The following is an 11,137-nucleotide window of genomic DNA, read 5'->3' as shown; positions in this document are numbered from 1 at the left end:
ATGTGATAATGATACTATGTAGCTTAAAGTACTTTTTAAATTGATTATTTCTTATACACAATGTACTAAGTCATTATTTTCGTCAAAAAAATGTTTAAAAGTGTTTAAAATGTATGAAATTATTTTGACAATCTATTTAATGGTAAACAATTGAGATGATTAGCCAATAAGAATTTGAAAAAACATTGCAATTACCCTTGAATTTTCCTTAAGACAATAACCCCGTTAGTGAGAGCTCAGGTAATCAGTGAACGGTTGATGCATGTGCAAAATGGTTGTACTACCGCCGTTATAAAAATTTAAAAACTTAAGGCCACTTATTAAGGCTTGACTTTAGGCCACATAATTTGTTGAGGGAAAGCTTGGCTTTATATACAGTTGGAAAAAGATTAATTCAGTTCATACCATCGACGTTTAAAGAAGAGATTGGATTATTATCCAATAGGGACTCAACAGTACAGTGTGGGTATAGAGCACGTCATACGGGTTTAAGGGAATCCAATAGTTTTTGTAGGGACTCTGTGTATATATTAGGAAATCTATCAAATATTTATTAATATTTGATTCTGAACCAGTTATTAGTATATACTAGTATATGTAACCCCGCGATGCGCGGATCGTTTCAAAGAAAATTAAGAAAGAGGGAGAGAGATAATAGAAACAGATGTATATGAACCATGTGTGACATATTACAAATTTTATCATGTCAATATGTATCTAGTTTATTTGAGCACATTAAATCATATTAGTTCTGTAAAATTTTAACTATCAGCTTGCTTTTTAACTCAATCTATGAGACTCTTTCATAACTACTTAATATAAGATTAAATTTTATTGATTGATTAACACAATTATCTAATTAAATATGTTCTCTTAAATTACATTACAAATAAAGTATAGTATTATCATACATGCCATGATACATCTCTTTAAATTCACTTTGAATTCACGAAAATGCAGCTAGCAAAGTCACATTTTGAAATTTTCAAACCGACTCTTTTGAAATTTTCAAACCGACTCATCGTAATATATATATATATATATATATATATATATATATATATATATATATATATATATATATATATATATATATATATATATATAACACTTGGCAACTGGTCTATCTACCTATTTAGGAAAAGCTTTTCACGCTGCTAACACTGACATTTGTGTTGCATCAAAATTTACACAATTTGTTATAGTTCATAAAAACAAGAAAAATTAATAAACTGTACTCAAATGACAATAGAGTTAAATGGCAGCATTTGCCAATTTGAATGGGTCTTTCTTAGGCTAAAGTTCCACCAATTAGACAATTGTTGTCTAAGGAAATAGAGAGGTGAAAGTTTGAGTGAGTTTTAATGTGGTGTTCACTGTCTACGACGAAAGCACTACTGGTTCTCATATACTAAAATCAAGTAAATTACAATAAGACATGTTTTTTATTTTAGGAGTTGTCACAACTTTTTCATATCTGTTGATAAAATAACACCAATTCCTGAAGTCGTGGGCTCCCAGTAGGGAATTTTTTCGAACATTTCATGGATGGCAAAATAAGCATCACTTGGGAAAAACTTAACCAACCGAAATTTCATACAGTATTTCTAGCAACTAATCAAATTCAAGTTCTAACATAGCTTTAAATTTTCCATCTAATATATATCAAATGAGGATGGCTTCAAATAAAGTTTTGCAAGTGTGATTACAAATAGTGCAAAAGACATGGAATTCATAAACAAAAGAAATTAATCAAAACAGAAAATCGATATACAACATTGTATATACAAAAGGTACTTTATGTACCATCGCCTTAGTTATTATTACATAAACTTGAAAGCTTGAAAGCTAAATCCACATTCTGAAGTTATACAAATCCCTCGTCAGTCCATAAGCAATCATCCATTTGAAACCTAAAAAAAACAAAGAAAGTTTTCGAAGACCGATGTTCCTTAAGCCTCTGAGAAAAGCTTGACATTGTTAAGTACGAATGTAACTCCTTAAGTCTCTAATATATTCTTCTAACACTTCAGATATACCTGGTGCCAAAGAAAATTATATGGAAAGCCAAAATTAATTTAAATCTAGCTAGGCAAGTAAACTATTGGAATTGTCAATTGAGACAACATAAACCAAAACAATAACATTGATATTATTAGTGCCAATTCAATCTTTTGGAGTTTTCACCTCACTTTTAGCAAACACTAAGAACTCCTGCCTCCTATAGTTCATCTTTTGCCATTTAAATATACTCCCTCCGTTCCATAATAAGTTGTGTTTTAGGCTTTTCATTTTGTTTCAAAATAAGTGGTGCTTTAGGATTTCAAGAAGAAATTGATCTTGTTCTTCCAAAATTGCCCTTATTACGTAATCAAGAATCATTAAGTAGCTTTTCTTTTTCTAGGCATGATTAGGGGTAAGTAAGTAAAAACACTCCTAATTTCTAAGAGTGAGTACTTTCTTAAAGGGTGTGCATAAGCTAAAAACACCACTTATTATGGAATGGAGGGAGTATTTAGTTTAGTCGACCAGGCTCGTACAACGAAACATCGCATCAATATCAATGCTTAGAACATCGAGAACATATTGGGTCTGAATGGATCATTTGAAATGGCGTTGTTCTTCTACTCTAACGTTTGTTGCACAGATCTTTTCTATCATCACCTGCATTGCAATTAATTTAGTTTACTTCAGGTAGATATGGTAAGTATCAATAGACCTCATTATCAAAAAAAAATAAAAAATGAGGAGAATGAAGTATAATATTAATTTATGTGTTACTGGAGTATTATCAATTGAAAACTAATATTTTTCCTGGCTAAACTTGTACAAATGAAATTTTTGCATTCACTTCACATGATTTTCATTTTAGAATTCGTATGCAATGTTTGTCCATAGATACCAAAAAAAAAAAAAAATCACTTTTTTTAAAATTTTGGAGTTGGAGTTGTGTTTGGCCATAATTTTTGAAATTGTAGTTTTTGGTGAAATGTAGTTGTAAAAAAGTGAAAAAAGTGAAAAAAATTGAAAAACAAGTATTTTTTTGTTTTTGGAATTCCGGAATCAAGTTGTATTCGAATTAACACAAATTTAAAAGTGAAAAAAGAGAAAAAAATTCCAGAATAAAGTGAATAATTCTTATGGCCAAACGCCCAATAAATAGAATTTGCAAAGCACATTCCAATGCTAGAAACAGAAGCAACTTACCAATAAATGCTACGTAGTAAATTTTTCGCCGTGCTACTGTTCTTATTTTTCTTGGTTGCTGGAATTATTTTAACCTCTACAACTTCTTGATGCTGGTAATATCTCTGCGAAAATAAAAACAATACTTGAAAAAATTACTTTTCAATGAAATTTAGAAAGAAGAACCACGCACCTACATATGTGACAAAGATGTTATCTTGAATAAGTACTCTAGTGCAGGATCGTAGAACTATATGATTCTCACATAAACTTACAATAATAACAAATCTAGTCAACAAAAATGTACATACTGGAATCAACAATAGTACTTTCTTGGCTTGAGAGAGAGAGACTTTTTTTTTCTTCTCGAGAAACTTGAGCGGAAGACTTCTTCTTTGTTCGTCTTGAGAAACTTGTTTCTCTCTCTTTTACTTACTGATTCCTTTCAGAATAGCTTAGATAAAATACATTACTCTTTACTTCTAAAAGAGAGAGAGAAAGAGGGGACTAGCAGTTTGTGAAAAAGACTTTGTTCTTCACCTTATACCACTAAATATCTTCCACATCGTCCAATAGGAATTTAGCTAATTAATAATATTATTAAACCAAATACTGTAACTATATTACGCGGCCATAAAAACTGACAATGATAAGAATGTACAGTTACCTAAGATAAAGCCTACATGATCTGATAATCAAGGACGACTTTGAATTCACAATCCTGCATGCACAATACCATGCATCAGAATCACTCAAGTAATTTACATCAATAAATAAAAACCATTAAAGAAACAACAACAATAAAACACGATCAAGATACTTTTGAGTAAATGTCTATAAAGAAACTTGCTAAAGGGAGTAGATTTAAAAATCAAAGGCCTCTAAAAACTGGAAATTCTCCCCTTTCTTCGGGAAATCTCTAGTCTAATAATAGAGCAGTAGACTATCTATCTACTTGATTTTGAACTTCTGGTTGCTAAATTAGAAAATTATTAGATCACATTGTATGCGGTAAAAACCGGGTCAATGAGTGACCGGTGAGACCGGAGCCGAGGATAAGTCCAAATGAGCACAAGCATGTTCGATCTTTTCTTCACACCGGGGTTTCGTACCGGATGTAATGGACCCGAGACAAGAAAAGCGTGTCCGTTGGTCCGGATACGCCGAGCCCAAATCAACGTGTCCGTTGGTCCGGACAGCCCGAGCCTAAATCAACGTGTCCATTGGTCCGGATAACCGGTTGTGAGGTTGCCACACGTCAGAAAACCGTTCTGCCATTTGCACTGACAATCGTACGGGTGTCAGACCGTACGGTCATACTTTATCTTTTTAGGGTTTCTCTATTCATAAGGCTTTTTGTGTTACATTCATGGCCCACAAGGCATACCTATAAATAGAGGACGTTCCTCCTCTTTTTGGGGTTAGCTTCTTTTTTCCATATCTCAACATTGTAATAGTCAAATATATAAAGCTCTCACCCAAAAGATATTGGTCCGGATCTCCTGGTGTTCTTCATTAGTTTGCTTATCCTTTGAAAATTACTTAATAAATTTGGCATAAATCAATCACCATCACATGCATATACGCATATATATCGCAAGCATCTATTCATATAAATATAGCTACAAACAAGTCCATTGGCACTTCACACTAACCTAATAGATTAAAGTTCATCCACATACACTACAAAAAAATGGGTAACTTGCGGAGGTTGAAAGTTGCAATTTGTGGGGGTTTTAGCCTCCTCAAGCAATTAGCGGAGGCTGAAACACCCGCGAATTGCAACTTTCAACCTCCACAAGTTACCCATTTTTTTGTAATGATATCTTATACCTCACTTACAAATTTAATTGTTATTGAAATTCAGGGTAAACAGTTTGGCGCCCACCGTGGGGCTAGGATAATAGTGGTTTTTTAATATTTGCTTCTTCCTTCTTTCACCCGTTGATTGAAGAATCTGCAAATTTCGGCAAAAAAAAGACCAATTGGCCGTCCTCTGTAACCGCTACAGTGAACCGTATATATAAGGGCCAAAGTTGCTCATTTTTTACTTTCCATTTTCACTTCTCACTTCCTACTTCTTACTTCTTACCTTTTGATCTTAAGATTTTTCGTTAACTTCCTTTCTTGCTTTGAATCTCCAACGTTTTCTGCAACAAAGTTCAAACCGAGTCTTCAATCCTTCTAATCTTCCTCTTTCATTATTTCGTTCCTGCCTTGAAACTTTCATCTGCATCTTCAAATCTTTAAATCATCATACCAACTCCTTCATCTTTAAAATGTCAGCCAACACCGATTCTGCTTCCCAGGACGTTCCCTCGGTTTCTTCCCCGGGCGCCGAGCCTACTTCTAAACCCAAAGGCAAAACCTTTGTGGAACCAACCGCCCTGGACATAATACCATCCAAACCCAATTATAATCACGAGTTTTCCGTTGAGAAACTGGTACAAATCGCGGATAGGGGTTTCGACGTGAGGCGGTACCCTTTGTTAATTACAGAGGATCTCCTCCCTCGGGTTCGGGCCGATTGTGGATGGGATAAGCATTCGGTGCAAGGGTTCGCCCCCGGCCCCGACGAGTCCATTACCGACAACAAAGAAGGGTTCCTCTATGTTTACACGTACCCGTTCACATTCAGACTCGATCCCCCAATTGATCTGGTTATTCTCGAGATGTGCTGGACATACAATGTATGCTTAGCCCAAATCAGGCCGATTATTTGGAGGATCGTGTCCTGCCTCCGTCTATTGTCTAATAATGCCATTAAGGAATTCACGTTGGCACACTTCATCCGATTATATAGCCCAAGGATCTTCCGAGGGGACGTGATAAAGGTCGCTAAACGAGGTCGGAACCCAATTCTTTCCAAACTCGATGAGGATAGGGATCGAGGATGGTTGGAACGTTATGTCCAGGTAAGGACCGCAGACATCATTCCGGCTGATTATATGCCCTTTCCGAAAAAGTGGAATAACGATTAGTAAGCTCTTTTTTGTCTTTCCTCTATAGTTGTCTTTCCTCTATACTTTGTCCAAATTTGCTCCCTTACATGCATACATAATTTTTTTTTATCTCAGCCGAGGTGTGGATACCCGAAGCTGTCCGGGACCTTACCGAGTGGGTTGAGGCAATCATCAGCCAACACCTTCATGCTGAATGGACATGGGGGGACCTGTCCCGTGACCGATGGGTTACCTAAAATCATGGTAATCTTCCCTTTGATTCGGTACCTATTGCTCCCTCCCGTTTTGCCTTGTCTTTCTATAACTCTTTTGATATTCAAGCTTGTCCAAGGGCTCTGTGGAGCCACGGCCCGAACCAACGACTGAGCTTGCCGTACCGGCAAGAATCGAATTTGATACTGCAGGATCATCCCGGCTTATTGCCACAACCGTAAAGAGGCAAAGGAAACCCTCGGCCAAAGGGCAGAAACTAAAGAAAGGGTCAAGGAGCGAAGTTCGGACCCTGAGGGATGAATATGAGCCCGATATTATTATTCGAAGGGTTGGTGCAGGCCCTTTCGTCGCCTCTGTTCCCAAGGAAGAAACTACCATTCCGCCCTCGTCTACAGCTGAGAAAGGAACTGCCATTCCGACCCCGAACACAGGTGGGGAAGATGATGTTCTTTTTTCGATTCCTCTAAGGTCCATTGAATTTATCAATATTTCAGGTGATGTCTGCCGAACGCCGACCTGCGGTGAAGAGGCCTAGAAGATCTGGCCCGTCCTCGGACACCGAGGCTGGTCAAAGGGCTGAATCAGCCCCGGACAACGAGGTTATAATGGTTACCAGCCCATTGCCCGGCAGATCCGAGGTAGCCGCATCTACCGGGGCTGCTGGAGCCGTTCCGGTCTCTCCTGCTCCTGCATCGAGGTCCGATAACCTAGATGACATGTTCTCTGATATCCCTCCTACAACCGGGGAAGGTGTCGGGTTTGGCCATCTTTCCATTACTCGGGCCACGAGGGCGAGTAGCCGGTCCACTGAAACGGGTGTGAGGAACACACTTGTAGGTATTTTCCCAGCCCCTAGTGTAAAACCGAGAAGGATGAGGTCGGTCGCGGTTACCGTCCCCGAGGATTGTAGTTTTTTATCCCGCCCTGTGGGGGTTGCAAGTTATCTAAGGCCTCTTATTTCAGATTCGCATAAGGAAAAAATGGTCGGGGTTCCTTAGCAAAGGCTCCTTATAAACGAAGGCATGCGTACGGGCAGGCATAAATCGGTAAACTTTATCCTCGTCTTTCCATAATACTGATGTGTGATTTTCTACTTTTGTTTACTCAATTTCCTAACTTGATTTGCTTCTTCTTCTGCAGAGTGTTGTGCTCATTAATGAGGGCTTTATCCGGGCCTAACACGAGGTTGATGACTTAAAGGCCTAGCTGGATACCCAGGGCCGAGAGACAGAGAAGTTTCAACTCCTCCTGCAGGAGAAAGAAGATCAGCTGAGTCGGACCGCTGTTCTTCCCAACCTTCAATCTGAGCTAAAAGCGGTAAAGGCCGAGAACCTTCGCTTAAAGGCCGAGTTGGCCGATATGATTGAAAAAAACCAGCTCCTGGAGGTGGATAATGTCGATCTTGGCTGAGACAATGCCATTTTTCCTACGAGGCTTGGTGAAATCGAGGCCACTCTTTCCCAACTTCGGAGTGAACTTGACTCGGTCAAGGCTGATGCCGTGAAGATGGCAGAATAGCATCACCAGCTTGAATCTGAGAGTGCCAATGACAAGGAGAAACTGAGGGTGGCATAGGAGAAAGCCGAGACTCGAGCTCGGATCAGTGATGAGCTCAAGCAAGCTTGAGGAGGCTACTGAGGCCAATGATCTGCTTCAGACTGAGTTTGAATTGGCTAATCAAATTCGAATAGCTCTTCTTGAAGTGAGATCCGAGCTAAGTAGGCTGGATTGAAAAAAGCCGAGAAAGCCGATCTAGAAGAGTCTCTTAAAGACATTGAGGCTGCCGAGGCTCGTTTTACGATTTTGATCGAGTACGAACTTGATGGAAATCCCGGCGTGCTACCCTCAAACAAGTTGAAAGAGGGTTGGAGGACATCCAGGCCCGAATACTCGAAGCCAAAAAAATCGAGGACAGGGCTAAGAAAGCCCTTGATGCCGACTCTGAAGACTCCGAGCAAACGGTTTCTGATAATTCTGGCTCCAACCATACCGGGTAGACTAGGGCCTGTACGAGCCTTCATTTTGTTTTTGTTTTGACTTGTGTTAAAAGTCTAAGTGTAAAGCCTTGGTTTATGAAATGCATATTTTCCTTTTTGGCTGTTGTTTTCTTCATTCTTTTATTCGAATGTATGCTATGATTTTTGCCTTAAACGCTCGTACCGTATGGGATGTAGCCAAGGTTTGGAGCTACCTTTTTATCCGAACTGAGCTTTTTTTTTAACTCATTGAGTATTGGCCTTTCCTCCGTTCAGTATGTTTTTGACCGAGGGTTTTATCGAGTGGTTTGCCCGCGAGGCTTATTTGTGCTTTGTGAGTTCAGACGTCTCCGAATCACGTTGAGCATTTTGGGTCGAGGTTTTTAATTTGTTTGAACCTTTCCCGATAGTCTGCTTATAACTGTGATTAGGTTTGGATGCAGATTCTGCCTTTGTCAAATTTTTTGAGACGGCGGTCCCTGCTCGGGGTGTTAAAAGATTTTGGGCTCGGTTAAATCTTCGACGCCTGTTGCAGCTTTGCCAAATTTTGATAATAATCACCGGTATAGGGTATTTAATACAAAGACATGTCCGAGACGTATGCTTTCATAACGCTTCTTTATATAGCCAGTGTTTGTACGTACATAATATGAGGATTTCATATGTTTCCTTCTGTTTTTGTCGTAGCAAATACTAGCTGGACACGATTCGTTTTGATCGTTTGGTCCTTACATTGAAACCTAACACAGAAGGTCCGGGTTTACACAAAAATAAGAAGCATAAAATTTCGAAGACCTTTCCGAGATATGCCTTGTTTCTTTGTTTCCTCATCTGCTTCGATGAGTTGAACTCATTCTACCTTTCCAGGATAGGCCTTGATGTGGGTATGATAGTCCCTTCGTGTTTATCCGAGCAGCATGATCGGGTAAGCTCTATTAAGTCCCCAGCGAAGGGCAGACCCTCCGTTTCCGGGTACTTTGCCTTGTTTTCATAAAGTAACACGTTGTACTTGTTGCCTCGTTAAAAACCTTTTCGGAAAACCCACTTCAGGACAAAATCAGACTAAGGAAAAGAGTGCAACACGTGTTTTCAGACCTAACTCCACTCCCTCGGGGTTTATCTCCGTATCCCAACCTAAGGATAGGTTAATAAAAGATGATCACAAGGGTAGGTATCCATACCTTAGCAATAGTATTTCTTCAAATGAGCCACATTCCAGTTATTGCGCAACCGTTGCCCGTCCATGGATTCCAGTTGGTACGATCCTTTGCCCGTTACTCCGGTTATCTTGTACGGCCCTTCCCAGTTTGGACCCAATTTCCCATCATTGGGGTTCTTGGTATTCAAAGTAACTTTCCGAAGTACCAAGTCCCCAACTTGGAAATGTCGTAGATTGGCCCTCATTTCCAAGTTGGGGACTTGGTACTTCGGAAAGTTACTTTGAATACCAAGAACCCCAATGATTGATGCAAGCCCACTTGCCTAAAGTCCATTTACAAGGAGCCAAGTCCGGGAACTACAACAATTGCAAAGCCTATTCATGAAGCGGGAGGCTCTTGAGTATGTTTTTGATGAGCACCTTGGATCCCAAGTCCATTTGTTGATGAAGATTGCGTGGGGAGAAGAAGAGGAAATGGGAAGTTACCACAATGGCTAAAAGATGAAGAGTTGGCTATTCTTGCAAAGGAGATTTCAAGATTTTGAAGAAAGAAGAATAGCCAAACAAGGCCCTTGCCTCATTAAGGGTGTTTATGTCATTTTGCTTTCTTTTATTTCTAGCATAGTATAAATAGTTTCTTCTTCATGGAATATTTAGACTATTTTGAATATTGATATTGTAAAACTCTTGAGAGTTGAGAGATTGTAAAAACCTTTGATTGAGTAATTGTTGAGAGGATTGGTTATTTGGGATTCCAAATCCCTCTTGGTCATCCTAAGAATTTGGTGTCTCTTTTGTTCTTAATTTAGAGGTCTTAGTTTTCTATAACTTTGGTTGCTAAATTAGGTCTTAAGTTGTGTCAAATTATCTATCCTTTTCTTTTCTTGCATTTTAATTCTATTTTCGTTTTTAGTATTGTATCAATTGGTATCAGAGCTTAGCTTAGGTTTGTTCCAACAAATCTAGTCTTGGGTTTTGATTTAACAAAAAAAAAAAAAATTCGAAATCAGAAAACCCCAAAAATATTTTGTTTGTTTTGTTGTTTTGTTATTAGATTCTTGTTCCTTAGTACGTTAGGGTTTCAAATCTTCAAATTTCGTGTCAATCGGGTCAATATTGAAGAATCCACCATTTTTGAGTTGAAGCTTTTGAAAAACTTGAAGAACTTGAAGTGGGTCTTGTTGATTTGGGTGAAATTGGGACTTGAAACTTATTGGGGTTTGTTCTACAAGTCTTGGGGAGTCTAAATCTGAAATTTGAAGGAAAAACAAGTTGATTTGAAGGTAGTTGGAAATTTGAAAATTGTTGGTGTTCTTGAAGATCTTCAAATCTTCATAGGGAAGAAGACTCTCCAAAGGGGCATTTAACCCAAAGTTTTCAAGTCAAGATTTGGGAAAAGTGTTTTTCTACCCCCAAAAAGGTAAATACTAGGTTGAGTGGACCCAGAAACGTCACCAGATCCAAGAAAATTTGGTCCAAATTTCGAGAAGTTCGATTTCAACACGAAAATCACTGTAGCAGAAAAGAGGTGCTTATACGGACCGTATATTCTTATACGGACCGTATAAGTTGGTCGTGCTTCAGGACCAGCGAAGACTACTTCTTGTTTCGTGACATTATCTTATACGAGTACTTCCACG

This window comes from Lycium ferocissimum, unplaced genomic scaffold (assembly GCF_029784015.1).
Source record: "Lycium ferocissimum isolate CSIRO_LF1 unplaced genomic scaffold, AGI_CSIRO_Lferr_CH_V1 ctg3473, whole genome shotgun sequence".
In the NCBI taxonomy this organism is placed as follows: Eukaryota; Viridiplantae; Streptophyta; class Magnoliopsida; order Solanales; family Solanaceae; genus Lycium; species Lycium ferocissimum.
This window is presented reverse-complemented; position numbering follows the sequence as displayed.